General features: G+C 34.8%; 1 long non-coding RNA gene across 1 annotated transcript in view; it reads right to left on the bottom strand.

Annotated features, from left to right (window-relative positions):
• Window positions 1–17903, bottom strand: part of LOC103220217 (uncharacterized) — a 184660-nt gene that overhangs the window by 33836 nt on the left and 132921 nt on the right. The window contains exon 6 of the long non-coding RNA XR_005243345.2: window positions 15444–15609. This is a non-coding gene — a long non-coding RNA (uncharacterized lncRNA). The remainder of the gene's footprint in view (window positions 1–15443; window positions 15610–17903) is intronic.

Below are 17903 nucleotides of genomic sequence, written 5' to 3'. Positions count from 1 at the left end.
TCTTTGAAACTGTGTTCCCACATCAACACTGACAATCTAAATTATTTTCAGTTTTTAATAGTTTTTAGAGCAATTTTATGTATATTATCTCATTTAACCTTCACATAGTTCTGAGAGGTAGACAAGGAAATAGTATTCTCACTTTCTGATGTATATAAGTGATCAGCTGAATCACTCTTTTATAATTAGAATATTAGATAATGTCAATATGAAAAAAAATGTTCTTAAACTAATCCAATCTTTTTCTTCCTTGCCTATCTTCATGATAAAGAAAAAGCAACCCCTAATTTTCACTTCCACTCTTTCTGACTGCAATGAAAAATTCTGCTGCAGAGGTACATTTGGGGACAGTTTTTGCTTCTCTATTAAAAGCAATGGGCAATGCTGGCATCTCAGTCTCCTTCCTTCTTCCTCAGTTTGACATGTACGCAATGTCAAGAGATGAGGCAGTAATTGTGGACTCATCAGGAAAAGGGCAAGAACAATTCAACTGATATTAGCTCCGACATGATTGAGTCATGGAACTAATGTCATCAGCTGCCTGCCTATCTCTGAACTCCTTATTACATGAGAAAAAGAAGTGTCTCTTTGCCTAAGTCATATAAATAGTATTTTATGTTACTTGCCGCAAAAGCATTCCTAATACTATCAACTGATGATAATGTCAATGCAAGGAAATGATGATTTAAGCTCCAAATCATTATACATTTATCTTAAATTCATATAATATAGAAATAGTCTAGGTGTGGTGACTGACACCTATAATCCCAGCACTTTGAGAGGATCTCTTGACGCCAGGAGTTCAAGTTTCGCTGGAGCAACATAGCAAGACTCCGTGTCTGCAAAAAAATTACATTACAAAAATGGGCTGGATGCAGTGGCTCACGCCTGTAATCCCAGCACTTTGGGAGGCTGAGGCGGGTGGATCACAGGGTCAGGAGATCAAGATCATCCTGGCTAACAAGGTGAAACCCCATCTCTACTAAAAATACAAAAAATTAGCCGGGCATGGTGGCGAGTGCCTGTAGTCCCAGCTACTCGGGAGGCTGAGGCAGGCGAATGGTGCGAACCCAGGAGGCAGAGGTTGCAGTGAGCCAAGTTCGCGCCACTGCACTGCAGCCTCGGGGACAGAGCAAGATTCTGTCTCAAAAAAAAAAAAAAAAAAAAAAAAAAAGCTGAGTATGGTGGCATGTGCCTATAGTCCTAGCTTCTCAGAAGGCTGAACAGGGACAGGAGGTCAAATCTGCAGTGAGCTTTGATGATGACGCTACACTCCAACCTGGTCAACAGAGCGAGACCTTATCACTAGAAAAAGAAATTGTTTAAATATAATAACAATCCTTTATTTCCCTGATAAATGAGAAGATTAAGTTCTTTCCTTCTTCCCACCATTGGGGACTAGGACGTCACCTAGGAAGAAAAAATATTTAGCATTTTAACTCATTGGGCAAGTATTCAAAATAAATTGTTCCAAGAAGCAAAGTTAATTTATGCCAGTTGAATAGAAAATAACATTAGTTTAATTCATTGTGTTTCCAAGTAACCTGGAAGAATAACAATGACTAAAAATTTTGTGTGTATGAATCTAAATATTTTTCCTGATTTGAAAGACTGTGCTAGACACTGAATGATTATTTTCATTTACATGGTATAAGCAATTCACTTTCTCATACATCTTAAAAGTCTACCTACACAAGATAAGAATTATGCTGTTTTATATTAAAATTGATATAATTTCATGAATCATTTTTATTGACTGATGATTTATAAACTATTCTCCTGGAAAACCTCATTATTTTTTGAAGCCTCTACTACTTTCCAAAAAAACTTCCAACTTAATATGTATCCTACCATGTCGTGCCAATTTACAAGTTATGGGAGATCTGGGCAAATATTTTAATTGATTTTGAATTGTGCAGTTTGTCTCAGAACTACATAAACATTAAATAATTCAGAGACTAAATGAAACCTTATAATGCAGCACACCAAAGTTGTTTAAGCAAGTTTTTTTCCCCCAATAATCAGATAATTATACATAACTAGTCATCATTACTTGAAACAAATTATGTTCTGTTGAAGCATGAAAGAGGTTTCCTGGCATTATTTTGAGTTCAACTAATCTTACTGACAATAGGTGTCTGTCTGCAAAACCTGTTTATTGGTGTTATGGTTTGGTTATATAGCATTGTGTATTGCTGCTCTGTAGTAAGCCCCTCTTAATCATATCATTTTTCAAATAAATATTGTATCTTTTACTTTGAAAAATCACAGGTTCAGTAAACTTGGCAAATGTGTGTATATTTTGAATACAGAATGCTTTGTCCTTTATTCATTGTAGATTATCTGTAATAATACACTGCTCCATGAGACAGCAGACTAGTGAAGAAAAAAAGGCGAGCAGTTATTTGCTGTGCATTTAAGTGCTTAAACAGAGGAGTTACTCTGCTTTCAGACATTCTTGCTTGATGAATTCACTGGAGGCAAATGGTTTAGAGTGCTGTGTCATGCCAATCAAGGGCATTAGCATCATTTGTGCAGTGGGAAAGCTTGTGTTTGGAGGAGGAGGGATTCTTTGGCTCTGTCTATACAGATTAAGTAAAATGGAAAACTAAGGCATTTAGCCAACTAATTCTGGCAAAAAGAAAAAAAGTGAGGTCAATTATTCAAAGCAGCTATAGATGGTAATGGAGTTCAGTGGATAAGTAGTACTCCACTGTCCTCCCATTTTCTGCAACTGAAATTGTTTTTATGTTTGTGTTGAGTGGAAGAGCACACTAGGAATTCCCTTATGAAGCATCATTTAGTGAGTGGCCAAAATTAAAGGCATAGCAAACTCTTCATTCCCTTATTGTTTAAAGGACTTATATATAGGCAGGATAATAATAAATCTCCTACTTCCACATAAGAGTGTACACCGAAAAGATGAATATCATTTGACCACTTAACTTTTAAAAAATGATACTCTGAATTTATAAGCTAAATTACTATGAGTTTGAGCATAAGTTATTAGACAATAGTATTATTGACTCTAATAAAACCAAGATATACTGTGTTCAAACCATAGGGACAATAGTGTTTTGATTTTTTTGTTTGTTTGGTTGTTTTTTTTTTTTGAGTAATGGGAAGTTCCTACTTCCAAGTTTAAAATATTGTGATAATTGTGAATAATTCTATACTTTGAAAATTAAACCATTATGTCGGAGGTGTTTGAACCACAGCAACTCCATCTTGAATAGGAGCTAGGTAAAATAAGGCTGAAACCTACTAGGCTGCATTCCCAGACAGTTAGGCATTGTCAGGATGCGGGATGAGACAGGAAGTCCGCACAAGATACAGGTCATAAAGACCTTACTGCAAAACAAGTTGCAGTAAAGAACCCAGCCCAAACCCACCCAAACCAAGATGGCCACAAGAGTGACCTCTGGTCATCCTCACTTCCACACTCCCACCAACACCATGACAGTTTACAGATGCCATGGCAATGTCAGAAGTTACCCTATATGGTCTAAAAAGGGGAGGCATGAATAACCCATGCCTTGTTTAGCATATCATCAAGAAATAACCATAAATATGGGCAACCAGGAGCCCTAGGGGCTGCTCCTTTACTTTCTTAATAAACTTGCTTTCACTTTACTCTGTGAACTCGCCCTGAATTCTTTCTTGCGTGAGATACAAGAACCCTCTCTTGGGGTCTGGATTTGGGCACCTTTCCGGTAACAATTATGCCACAAGAAAAACTGGGCAGATAAAATACAATAAATTTAAATAAAACTTCATAAGGGAATCTTATAGTAACTTTAATCATTCAATATACATTCATTAAACAGCTTTAGGTAAATATTTTTCTTTTATATCATCTTCTAAATGTTATAAAGCACTCTTATTGGATAACTGCTTTCTTTCCCCAGCACCAGTCATTAAAGTCCGTTCTTTCCCTTCTAATTTTCAAGCCAATAAATTTAGCTTCTATATGTAAACTTTGTTTATTAATTATTTCCTCTGGAAAAAAATTCCACATCATTCTGCTAGATTTCAGTGTAAACTTTTTCTTCTGTTCCATTAATCTATTTGTCTATCCTTATGGCAATATCACCTACCTTAATTTTTAGTTTATTATAAATTTTAATGTCTGAAAAGGAAAGACCCCTCACTTTGTTTGTCTTTTTTAGGTGTATCTATTATTTTAGAATTAGCTTGCAAGTTAAAAAAAAAAAAAGTAGGAATTTTAAGTAGAATAATTTGACTCATTCTAAGTATGTATTGTTTTGTTATAAATCACTCTAAACTTAATGACATAAAAGAATCATTTTATTTATTATATTTCACAGTTCTGGGGTTTAACTGAGATCAATTAGGCAGTTGTTTCTTGATGGTCTCTCATGTGGCTCTTGTCTAATGATGGCCATTTGTTTACATATCTGGAAGTGAAAGCTGATGTCAGCTGGAACTTCAGTAAGGGCTGTTCTTCAAAACTACTCCTCATATCCTACCCATGTGATTTCTCTACTTTCTCATGACAATGAGATCAGATTTCCGGAACAAATAAGAGTCCCAAGAGGACCAGGCAGAAGTCACATCAATAGTTATGACCTAGCCTTAGTATCAAATATTATTGTTTCTACCATAGCTCATCAAATTCAAGGGGATGAACATAGATACACACATTCCCAACTTTCCATCATAGGAACATCAGTAATACATTGTAGGAAGAGTACATGAGAAAAAGAAAATCTGGCTATATCCATGTTAGAAAAAAATCATCTGCCACAATTCTGTAAATCAATTTAGGAAAAATTAGCATCTTTATACTATTGAATTTTCCTATCCATGAACATGGTATAATTCTGTTTATTTAGATTTTCTTATTTTCTTTCAATAAAGCTTTATTTTTCCACAAATAGCATATGTACGTTTTGTTATAATTATTACTAGGCACCTTATTTTTTTATGTCATGGTAAAGATTATCTGTTTTAAAATGTGTTTTTCAACATTACTTATTTGTATATAGCAAATTCGTAATTTTATGTGATTTTGTATTCAACACACCTGCTTTACCATCTAATTTATTCTAATAAATTATATTGCTATTGAATTTTCTACATAGTCTTTTCATCTGTGACTAATAATTCCTTTTTTCTTTCTATTATACTTATTTAATAGGCACATATAGTATCTATCCTGTCTCAGACACTATTTTTTTTTTTTAGTGATTCCACTTTTATTTTTATTGGTGTATTTTCTGTTTGTTTGTTTTCTTCAACTTTTATTTTAAGTTCCAGGGTACATGTGCAGGATGTGCTGCTTTGTTACATGGGTAAATGTGTGCCATGGTGGTTTGCTACACAGATCAACGCCTCACCTAGTTATTAAACCCAGCATCTATTCGCTATTATTTCTGATGCTCTCCCTTTCCCAAACTCCCTGACAGGTTCCAGTGTGTGTTGTTTCTCGCCGATGTCAGACACTATTTTGAGCACTTACAAATATTAACTCATTTAACATTTAATAACCTCCCATCAGGTAGGTATTATTATTTCCACTTTGGAAACTGAAGCGCATATAGAATAAAATACTTAGCTACTAAGCTTGTTAAGCTTGTTCATTACTTAATTTGTAAGCAATAGAGAAATGATGCCATCTTTTTTTCCCATTTATCTCTTAAGTTGGTAAACCGAATTATGTGATTTTTCTAATGTTTAATCAATCTTCCCCATGAAAAGAATTCCATTTTGTTACACATTTCTAGATGTCAGTGTTACAATATTTTGATTAGAAATTTTGAATTTTAGCTCAAAATAAAATTTGCATATACATTTTTTCATATTATGTTTAAAGTTGACTAAAACAGAATTTTAAAGTATTGACATTTTTCAAGTTATCTTTCTAAAAATTTCATTTGAATTTCACAGTGATAAGAGAAAGTGGTCTGTATGACACAAATTCTTGAATATACATTAATGTTTGGATACTTGCTTTATAGCAAAATATTTTCAATTTTCACAAATATTCTCCATGTACTTGAAAATAAAAAATGTCATTTTGAAAAACCTAATGAAATAATGGATTCAGACAATGGTCATCATGGATGACACTATTAAGAGAAATGTTGATGGAGAATTTATTTATTTATTTTTTACCTTTTCTTTTCTTTTTTAAAGAGATGGTATCTCACTATGTTGTCCTGGCTGGATTCAAACTCTTGAGTTCAAGTGATCCTCCTGCCTCAGCCCCCCAAGAAGTTAGGACTTCAAGTGCAACACCACACCCAGCTTGATGGAGAACTTAAGAGTGAAGGGATCAGGCAATGACCAAATGAACCAAATGATCAATCTTTGCATTACAAACAGAGGGACAAACAAGTGTGGTGTCATCTGGTTGTGATGTAATATTAAGTACTCCCCCCAACCAAGACTCCTAACTTGAAAGGGAATTTAATCAAGTTCAGGATTAAATTCCATTTATAGAGAATACAGGAGATAAATGAATGAGTTAATTAACACCACAGTGAAGCAATCAGACAAATCAAGAATGTGAGACATTTTTTAGAACTGACCCAAGTTCTTCAACCAGTCAGTGGCCTGATGAAAAAAGGGAAGAAGTAAAGAGGAAGGCAATTGTTTGGATTGTATTTCCAATAAACCAAGTGTAAAATACGCTTAAACAATCATGACCAGTTTCATATGGTATGAATTGAATTCTAGATAATACCAATAAATCATTCATAATTTTATCAGGCATAATTTTGGTTTCAGTTATGTACAAACAAGTCCGTGTTTTTTTAGAGATTCTTGCAGAATTATGTGGTGATGATACACATTTGAGATTGAGTTTTACATTTTGAAAAAGAAAAGAAAAATATGAATCTTGTTCTTTATATGTTCATTAGATCAAGCTTGTAAATTGCCTTTTAATTTCATCTTTTTTTTTTTTTTTTTTTGAGACAAGGTCTCACTCTGTTGCCCAGGCTGGAGCGTAGTGACACAAACATGGCTCACTGCAGCCTCTATATGCTGTGTTCAAGTAATCCTCCTATGTCAGCCACCCCAGTAGCTGAGACTACAGGCGTGTACCACCATGACTGGCTAATTTTTAAAAAATTTTTCGTAGAGACAAAGTCTCACTATGTTGCCAGGCTGATCTTGAACTCGTGAGCTCAAGTGACTCTCCTGCCTCGGTCTCTCAGTGTTAGTATTACAGACATGAACTACTACACCTGGTTTAATTCCAAATCTTACTGATTTATTTGTCTCAGTTAGTGAAAAGCATTGTTAAAATGTTTCAATATGATAATAAATTTATTTATTCTTGTGTTTGTTTTCATTTTTGCCTTATCAATTTTAGAGGAAAATATTTTGCTTTATATGTTTTAGGAGACAAACATTTTAAAATGTTACATTTTCCATGCTAATTGAATCATTTATTATTACACAGTTACCTTTTAAATCTGAGTAATCTTTTTTAGCTTAATGTCTAATTTGTCTGTTAATGAAGCTGTAGTAGCATCTTTTTTCTTTTCTGTTTTTGGAAAGTATTTGAGGAGATACCTTTCCCCATCCTTTCACATTCAACCTATTTACATTTTTTTTGTGTGTTATACATGTTTATTTGTTATTTACTGGATTATTTAATCATTTACATTTCTTATAATTGCTGATATATTAGGTTTAGTTCTACCTTATTTCAAGCTGAAATTTGTCCTACTTTTTCTATACTTGTTTTTGCTTTTTTTTTTCTTTTGAATTAACTGAATATGTTTTCTCATTCTGTTTTTTCTTTTTACTTAACACTCTTTCATTTCTCTTAGTGACTACTCTAGGAATCTTAACATTCAGGCTAACTTATGAAATTGTAAAGCTAATCATTATCTTCACCTTCCTGAACAAATCAATGATGTTAGAACACCGTAACTCTAATAATATTTTTCCTTTAAGCACTATTGCTTTATGTATTTTTATCTTACTTTTTTCTTTCATAAACATAGATGTGGCAATTATTGTTTTATGTAGTCAATGTTGGTTTTTATTACAAACATATTTATTACTTTCTTTATTCATCATTCTTCCTTGCATCTCAGACTTCTTAGATGAAAATGTCTTTATTTCCCCCTTATTCTTAACCAAATATTTGTGGAATATTGAATTCTAGATTCAACAATTATTTTCTTTCTATACTCTAAAAATTTTACTCTATTCTCTTTGTCTTCTATTGCCACTAGTAAGTCAACTGTTATTTTAATCATCATGCTTAGACAATTTGTCTTTTCTGTCTGATTTTAAAATCATCTCTTTGTCTTTGGTGATATCAATTTTCCTTGTTGTATATTTAAATGTGGATGGTTAAATTTATCCTACTTGTTTTTTTAATCTGAGGATGGATGTTGTTAATCAATATTTTTAAATTGTCAGTCATTTTATCTTCAAATGCTGCTTCCCTCTTCTCTTATGAAAATTCCAAGTACATACATGCCTTAGATTTTTTCAATCTATCCTCCACATCTATTAACAACTCTGCCATGTTTCCTATGTCTTTGTCTCTCTACGCTGCATTTCAGATAATTTCTTCAGAAATATAATCCAGGTTATGAATTCTCTTTTTATCTATATCTAATCTGATCTGGAATGTTGGTATTAAGTTTTTAATTTCAATTATTATAGTGTCTCTTCCATTGATCTCTTTGGTCATTTTTATACCTGCTTGGTCATTTTTATGGTGACTCCTCTTTTTTACTCATTTGTATCCTCTATTTTAATTCATTAGGTATGCTAAACCTCTTTACCCCATATTCTTTTTAAATATGTTTCTAATGTAGGAAGTTTGGGGCTCACATTATTCTTGCTCATGTTTTTTACTGCTTTGTTTGTATGTTTTGTGATTGAACTTGAATTCGTATTCTTTAGTACTTTGTTGAGGCAAATTTACCAAGGCTTAGATTGAAAAGAGGTTCCTTTAGATAGTATTTGCATTTGCTTCTGCTACGTGCCTGGAGAGCCTATTGATTCAGCATCATTTTAATTAAATGCATGCTTTTAGTTTTATTTGAGCACACACACATGCTGTGGACTCTATCTGCAAATCCAGACAGTGAAGACTGGCTTGTAGTACGAATTTCTGGAGAAGAGTTTTTTCTTCTGGTCAAGGTTGGAGAAGAGCAATTTATCTTGCTGATCCCTTAGGGGAAGGTGACATTTCTATTTACATTGAGAGGATGACTGTTTGGGGTCCCAGATCTATGGAGATGGTTACCTATGAGATGTCATTTCCTTCCCTTGTGGGTACTAGTCCTCCATCTCCTGTGACCCGTGAAGATGTGAAAAGAAAACTCAAGTTCATCTTGGTTTGATGAGTACGCTAAGAACACCAATCATACTCACTGTTTTGCTTGGCTCTCTGGATTTGTACTTCCACTTAGTTTTTGACCTCTGCAAACTCCTAACTTTCTTACCATATCACTGATATACCTAAAAATATGTATTTTTATATTAAACCAGTATTTTTAGTTGCTTTTCATAAGACAGATAATTTTTGTTAAATTGCTAGAAAAACAGTCTCAATAATCCTATACCACCTCTGTCTGAGTGAATAAAAGAAATAACTGAAAGAAATATTTTAAAAGAGAGAATCATGTACCTGGGTTTATGCTAACCACATTACTCACAACTGCCAGAATGCAATGCGGCCACAAGTGGTTTTAGTGGTCAGAGAAAGTAAGTGTAAATACCATAACATTTTCAGAAGGTTCATACAAACTTGACATGTAGCACATTAAGCTAAAAGGAGACACTCCAATTCACCAGGTAGTTCTAAGAATGCTAGTCTGGAGATCAGAAGTGGTGGTTGTTTAGCGGTCTCAGTGAAAGAAACTGAAGGTGGGAGGTTGATGTGAAGTCAGACTTAGTGGGCATGGCTTTGGGATTGGCTGTCCAGAGGTCCAACTTCTAAACTCACCTCTGCCATTAGTGGTTTGTGGGAAGTTGGGCAAGTTGCCTTTCCTCTCTGGGTTTAATTTTACTTATCTGTAAACTGACTATGCCGTTAACACATGAGGCCAAAATCTGTGGCCTCTTAGCCCTCAATTATTCCTTTACAGTTCCTCTAAGGGCAGCACAGTTCTTCTAGTAATACGCTCCTGTCTCCTCATGTTTAAAGGGTCATTACTTAGTGATTCTAAAATGTTTTATAAGATAGTAAGAGTCAGCTAACTCAGATTCTACTGGAACAATGGAAGAAAGAAGCTCAGATGACCCTATGTAAGTGTTATTTATGAATGATGGGTACTCAAAAGATTTTTAAATGTAAGATATCATAAATCATATCTTTGTGACAAATTGTTTTCATGCCTCAAACTCCAGGTTTTTTGTTTAATTGTTGTTCTGTTATTTCATTATTAGCTGTATTGTAAAACTAATGAAATTCAAGCTTTAGGTTCCTGGATTTAAGCATCTTCCTTCCAAAGACCTTTTTCCTCTCATTTTAAATAAACATTCACTTTTGTGTTTAATGTTTTAAATATAATTTTATATATTTTTTACAAATGAGTTTCCCACATTGTATACATTTCAGGGTCCACAAAACCTAAATCTGCCCAGTCTAATACTTTATCGGATAAAAATTACATATTTCTTCCTCATTTGGTTTATCACTTTTCCAGCTTTCATTAAACAACAAAAAAAGACAAAACAAAGACAAGATACTATTGATTCAGGTGTACGTATACAGAAACATGTTTCAATGCAGCTCTGGCCTATTAAAATTGGAGGGCAGTTTGATGGTTATGCAAAAGCTCGTTCATGATTCATTGCCTTCCAAAGCTCAAACTTTCACTCTTTTTTAAGCCTAGATCTTTGGAAAAAATAACAGGTCCCAGTAGTCATTGCAATGTTTTGAGACTGCAAGTTGTGATAGTGCTAGTAAAAAAAAAAATACATGTAATATTTTATTTTCCAATTTTGAGGGAACAATTCTACCAGCCTCACATAGTATCTTAGAGTTGCAAAAGCATTTATGAACAGTTGAATTTGGAAAAGGAAGATTTATTCAATTGCTTCATGTAGTTTGAGAACTAAGATAACATGAGCAATTGTTAACTTCAAAATATTCTATTCTGTTTGTATTGTTTTTACATTAAAATTATACTCTCGTATATATACACATATTGACTATGGCTGGCCATTTCTAGGAATTTGGGTATTTTTGTCAAAGGAAAGCAGCCTATTTTAAGATTTTATTTTACATATTTTATTTTTATTTTGAGGGGAATCCAAATATCTACATCATGAACTTAAATTCCTATAGCTGCCAGAACTGACAGAGAATTAGCAAGGCAGAGCCAAGTTCACGCAAGACTGTCTACGGCGCTCTTATAGCTAAAGACAAACCAAAATATTGACTAGTTCTTCTCAAAACAGCATGTATAAGTTGTGGCTGAAATAAGCCTGATGTAAGAAAGAATACAGATGGCAGTATAATCATAGGCTGGGTCTACAAGATGCCAAACAACCCATTCAAAAGTGAAAAACTCAGTCGATCAGTTGGTGGTTTTGTCTACATGCCACCAAGCAACAGGCTTGACTGATTTCTTCACAAAATTGACGGAGCTTTTGACTATACTTGAGCAGATGTTTTATCACTATGTATATTCAGTCTTAGTTGTCAAATCTATAACTCAAGTAAAGTAAGTTCTCCTACAAATGACGAATTCCTTTCCTCCATCAAAACAACCTGAAACTGTTAAACAAAGCTCATTTGCAGTTTTTAATTCATCTTAGAACCTAGTTCAATGCATGTGTTTCATACAGTATAGAGTATTCCAGACAAGAAATAGAATCTCCCAACTTACATGCCTCGCTTTACTATTTCATTAATTCATTTGGTATCCTGGCTACTCAAATATTCATTGAAAAGTAACTAAAATCCATTTTACTTTCTTTCTTTTTTTTTTTAAGCAACAATTTCCTTGGTATATCCAATCTATTTGCCATCAATGTATCAAATTACTACTAACATTAACAATTGCTTTTGACATTTTGTTCTAATTCTTTTAAAAAAGGTCCTTTTCGGGCCAGGCATGGTAGCTCACGCCTGTAATCCCAGCACTTTGGGAGGTTAAGGCGGGCAGATCACGAGGTCAGGAGATGGAGACCATCCTGGTTAACACAGTGAAACCCTGTCTCTACTAAAAATACAAAAAATTAGCCAGGCATGGTGGCGTGTGCCTGTAGTCCCAGCTACTCAGGAGGTTGAGGCAGGAGAATCAGTTGAACCCGGGAGGCAGAGGTTGCAGTGAGCCGAGATTGTGCCACTGCACTCTAGCCTGGGTGACAGAACAAGACTCCATCTCAAACAAACAAACAAACAAAACAAAACAAAACAAAACTTTTCTCTAAAAGATAAGTCACAAAATCTTTCAAATATGTCATAATTAAAAATGAAAGCAATCAAAAAAGATACTGTTTTAAAACAAGTTCTTTGTGAACAGAGATCTCATGCCTTTGGCCTGTATTGTGTCCTCATCACCTGATATGGTGTGGGCCTCGACAAATGTTTTTTTAAATGAATGATTACATGGATTGTAGTATACTATTGTCCTAGCCACTGAAAAACTGTGGCCTATGAAGAAGTGACTAGGGGAGTAAATATTCCAACTCACTCCCCTCCTGTCCTACAAATGTACTGCTCATGCTTCTGTTGCCTAAACCCAACTGGAAACCAGAAGGCAAGGGAACGTGTTAAGAGCTCATAGGAAGGTGGAGAGGGGTGGCAAGTGGTTCTGAAGCTGAAAACAGTATCCACTATCTGCATACTGTCGTCCATGCAATCACTGGAGACAAGAAGCTAGATGTACATGATGATTCTTATGATTTTCACAAACACACTAATTACAGACATACATATATACACATGTATATTTATGTATATAATTGACACATGTTAGATAGATAGATCAAAATGCTCTCAAAACCTAAACACAGTTGATTTCTTCCCAAATCCCTTGAAAATGTTCTGCCGGATAATCTGTAAATTTTTTTCCAACTATATTATTCTTTGATATGGATTAATGTGAATGCCTTGAAACACCATTTACCTTTAAAAGAAACCGAAAACTTCTATTTAATTTAAAAAAACAAAATATGTTTTTTAAGAAGCTAGAAAATATAAAAAAGGGTAGATGAGAAGCATACTCATTCATACGCAATGCTTCTAGGAGCCAATAGATGTATTTTTTCTTAGTTCACAAGGCAGTCGTCGGGAAAGAAGATGGTTTTCTGGGTCTGTCTCTAATCACTTCCCTTCTTTCTGATTTATGTCCATCTTCCATTCACCATTCTTTATATGCTGTCAGTTTTCTTCTTTTCAAGCACAAAGAACAGGCAAGAGCCTGAATGGGGAACAAGCAAAGGACTCCACTCTGCGAAACTGACTCCGAAAATGTTTACTGCATCGGCATTAATATCTTCCAAAGAAAAGAGCACCTGCCCATCTTTTGAGACCACAGCAGCAATTGCCTTTATTCAAAGTTACCTGTAACATGCTCTAGGGGACGATCTCTACACGCTTAATACACAGGTGTTTTTGCAATTTTAACAGTGGTCTGATAGGGGAAATGCAACTTTTATCGTTATAAATTTCTAGATTACATTATGTTTTCAGCTAAGCAGTAGATGGAGTCTGACTTAACCCAAGGACCTCTTCCCAGTTTGTGGGGATGTCTTTTTTTTGTTGTTTTTTAAACCTTCACTATAAAACCAGAAAAAGGAAAACTTTCTTAACTTACTCAAAGTATGTGCAAACTACTTCTTCAAAGCTCTGAATTTCCTGAGCCTGACTTTTAAATAAAACTCAGCAAAACAGGAGAAATTGAAAGGATCAGGGAAAGAAAAATCATAAAGCATTTATTTTCAGGTTGAATAAGAAATTCTGTTTTGTTAAACAGAAGCAAAGTTTCCGTAGCCATTCCCCACCACCCACACCCATAGCCCTTTCTTCTGAAGCATGAATGTTTGCTCTAACTATTAAAGAAGACAGATGCAAACCCTGTCTCCGTAAGAGCTAAATTTTTTATACATTATGTTAATAATAAGCACAAGCTGCAACTATAGAGAAACCTCTTACAAATTTCCTGAAATCACTCATCTAAATACTATGCTGTAGCTAAAACTATGCTATATTAAAGATCTTGAGGAAGAAAATGTTAGGTACCATTACAAGTATCTTATTTGTCTAATTTGTTAAAACACATCAATTTTTAAAAAGAAGCTTTTAAAGCAGTGATCCTACAATATATCTCCTTTGCTCAGTGTGATGAGAAGCCAACGGAGTTGTTTTAAAATCAAACGGGGGTAATTCTTTCTTTTACTTTTCCCAGGACTTTTACCCCACTCAAATAAATTGTCATTAGATGCAGAATGTTTGTATTGATTAATTCAGGATGCCAACTACTATATGATTCACAGAAGGCAGAAGAAATGCCAGCGCTTTCATAACACAAAATGACACATGTTTGAGAATACTATGGTTCCCTCACAACAGCTAGGAAATGTTTTCAGAGAAAAAAAAAAAACAAAAAAAAACTTTACACCTGAAGTCAAGCAAATGGACAACTTAAGAGAGCGGTCATGGACTCATTCATAGCTCTTCTTCTGTTAACATTAGGTTCGAATTTATTTAGTAATTCTTTACTATTGGAGGAACTTGGTGAAGATTTTGTTTCAACCAAGAATAAACTGAAGTACAAATGATTTAAAGTCTTGTCAAAAAAATAAAAACATCTCTCCTAGTTGTATCACGTATCATGAATATTTTGGCTATGTTGGGATACACAAACACACGGAGAATTGAAGTAAGTTGTCTTGAAAGTCAAGAAAATAAAAAGCAAAATGTTTTAACATTTATTATCAGAATGTAGATGCTTTGTTTGATTTTGCTGGAACATTTGTTTTGCATTTTATTGGGCTCCTTTATTTGGATAATTGCCTTAGTTCATCACTTTACATGCCCAGACAGACAATTAGTTAATAAGTTTATGTTAAGCACCTACTCTGTGTCAGATTTGGAATTATGAGTAAGGATCCCATTTAACTTCAAGATTTGCAAAGGTGTTAACCAATGACATTTCAACAGAAAGAGAGCAAGCATTACTAAAATGATTGGACAGCTATAGCACTTACCAGGTTTTTTAAACTTTAAAAATAAAGCTCTTATCTCCTAGTGCAAACATTCTCATTCCAAACACAAATGTATTGAAGAGGGTGGGTGAACAGGTGAGGTTGTGTCCACATGGAAACTGTGAACTATTTAAAACTGCAGGCATACTCCTGGAGAGCTGCTTTGTCCTGAGGTGTCCACAGACTTCCAATGTAGACTCCCTGAGGAGTCTGTGAGGAGAGGATGCCTTATTGTTATCTCTCCATTGGGTAGTCTAACGTGGCACAAGGTTCTTCCTTACCTTCTGAGACCTTGGGGAACCCTGTTTGCTTCTTTCTTGGCCTCCAAGAGGAGTCAGCATCAAGGGAAGAAACCGGAAAGATATAGCAGAATATGACTGTTTCAGGAGAGACGCATGCTTGGCCCAGGATATTATTCAATTAGCCTTCCTCCAGGTAAGAGAAATGCTGTATGATAAAGAGCAAAGGATCATCAACCTCTGGTCTTGAATGATAGGAATCACATCACATGAACAGAAATTGTCTTTAAACCTTAAACTTTCTCCAACACTAGCCTATGTTTTCCTCGATTTTTACTACTTTGGAGATCATCTGTACTGAAGTATAATAAAAAGGCAATTCAGTAGAACTACTAATTTAAAAGGGGGAAAAAAGCAAAAGCAAAAAAAAAAAAAAAAAAAAAAAAAAAAAAAAAAAAAAAAAAAAAACAGGCCTTGAGAGGGGACACAGCTTGGCATCAGGTCACTGAGTGTATTCATTATTTGTCCCCATTACCATGTTATGTCTTAATTACTCTGGTCTGGCTTCCTAGCTGGGGTCACTATGTTACAGCTGGTTTTCTGCCCAACCCTAATTAATAAAGCCTCATTTAGTATCCAAGTTTATTGTAATAAACCTCTGCTGAGAGATATAGCAGAAATAAAGGGGGGAAAAAAAACTCTAGAAATTATCAGAGTTGTTCTAACGCTAACCTGGCACCATAAAAGGTCTTAGTTCAGGCCTTCTCTAGGTTACCTTTAACCTGGAAAGGACTTCCATTTGATTTCCTTTGAAATTTCTGGCATAATTAAGTACAGTGGTTAGATTCCACCCCAAGGAAGAGAACGGACACTCTTCCTTCTCTCCTGGATACATCATTTGGAATTTTTTAAACGGATTATTCATTCATACTTTTTGCATTCAAATCGATATTATTTTGTGAAACAAAAACAATGCTTTCAAATGCAATATAAAGAATATACAATCATCAGTTTTCTTTTTCCTGTGGCACTAATTCTCTGAGTTTTCTGACACATCAAATAAAGACAAATTATATACTAGCCTTTTCTAATTTATTACATGTAATCTCAGCCAATAAAATTTTGCAAATTAAAAAAACCCACCATCAAAAAATCTCAGCACTATTATGTATGTCTCTGTCTCTGTCACTCTTTCTCTCTCTCTCACACACACACAGACATACACACATAAAACCAATTCTATTTATTAGAATTCACGCAGCTCCTGAACAGATAGCTCATCTGCATTTTATCAGGTGTCTCTATAATTAAAGCTTATTGTAAAGTGCGATATTATTGGTATATTTTATTACTTGTCTATGAGAAGCTGAATAAAGTAAGAGGCATAAATGAATTCAGTTTTACAGTACTTTGTTTTAAACAAATGTCACTACCTACACACACATACCTAATTATCAGTTCTTACACATTCTGCCAAATATCAAACCTATAGTTCATAAGCCACACACACGACAGGCGGTAAATATATTCCCCCTAATTTAAAATTTTATTGCAGAATACCCTCTGCACTATGTTAACCTACACTAAATCACACCCTACACTCTCAGCTTTACTGGTGTTTACCTACTTCTGATTCAAAAGGAAAACAGTCCTAACTCCTGTTTCTACATATCTATAGTAATAAAAATTTTTAAAAGAGAATGACTATATGTAAGAAAGGAATTCAAGACAATGGCATAAAAGGGTTGACTTTAACCGTAACAGCGAATAACAGATTAATCCAAGACACTGTTTTTTGGTGTGGTTTCTGAAGGTTCTGTGTTCTGAATGTCAGGGTTTCTCTGCATATTTTTGTACATTTCAAAGGCTTCCGCAGCAGCCACGCAAAAATTAACATAAAGATGAAGGCTCTCGCAGATGACTGGGCAGTTGGTTTGAATGCACGTAGGCTATGATTGTACTATATACAATTTTTCTATTCAAGCACATGTAAGCGAAGGCCAGCACATCCTTTTTGCAATGGGGAAATTCACTCAGGGGAGAACTCATAAGAGGAGAGGTCGCTAGTGTGGCCTCATTCTCCCATCTACAGGCAACTGTTTTGCCATCAACCTAAAGGAACAACTTCTCAGAGCTCAGTCTCAGCACAGGCTCAGTTCCACTTAACCCACGATTCTTCACAGGTGCTTTGTTGTCTTCCAGCAGATATCATTTATTATCATGGCAGACAATGGGATGTGGTGAAGATGGACACGACGGTCATGTCCCATTTGCCAGTGTGAATTATCCTCCGATCCTGTCCTCTAGTCGTCGTGGGTTCTGAGTGCCCCATTTTGAAAAAGAGTCTGAAGCCATTAGAACAAAAAGCACTGGAAGGGCTTGGGCTGCTAAAGGCTACATCTGGGCTCAGCAACATGCATACTAATAACATCATTACGGCCGAGTGGTTTGGAGAGCGTGTTTACTTTGTTGTGGTTGCTGTCACCTTCTACAGCTGAATTG

This window comes from Chlorocebus sabaeus, chromosome 14, assembly GCF_047675955.1.
Source record: "Chlorocebus sabaeus isolate Y175 chromosome 14, mChlSab1.0.hap1, whole genome shotgun sequence".
In the NCBI taxonomy this organism is placed as follows: domain Eukaryota; kingdom Metazoa; phylum Chordata; class Mammalia; order Primates; family Cercopithecidae; genus Chlorocebus; species Chlorocebus sabaeus.
Note: the sequence above shows the minus strand (reverse complement) of the source record. Positions and strands in the feature narration are given on the sequence as shown.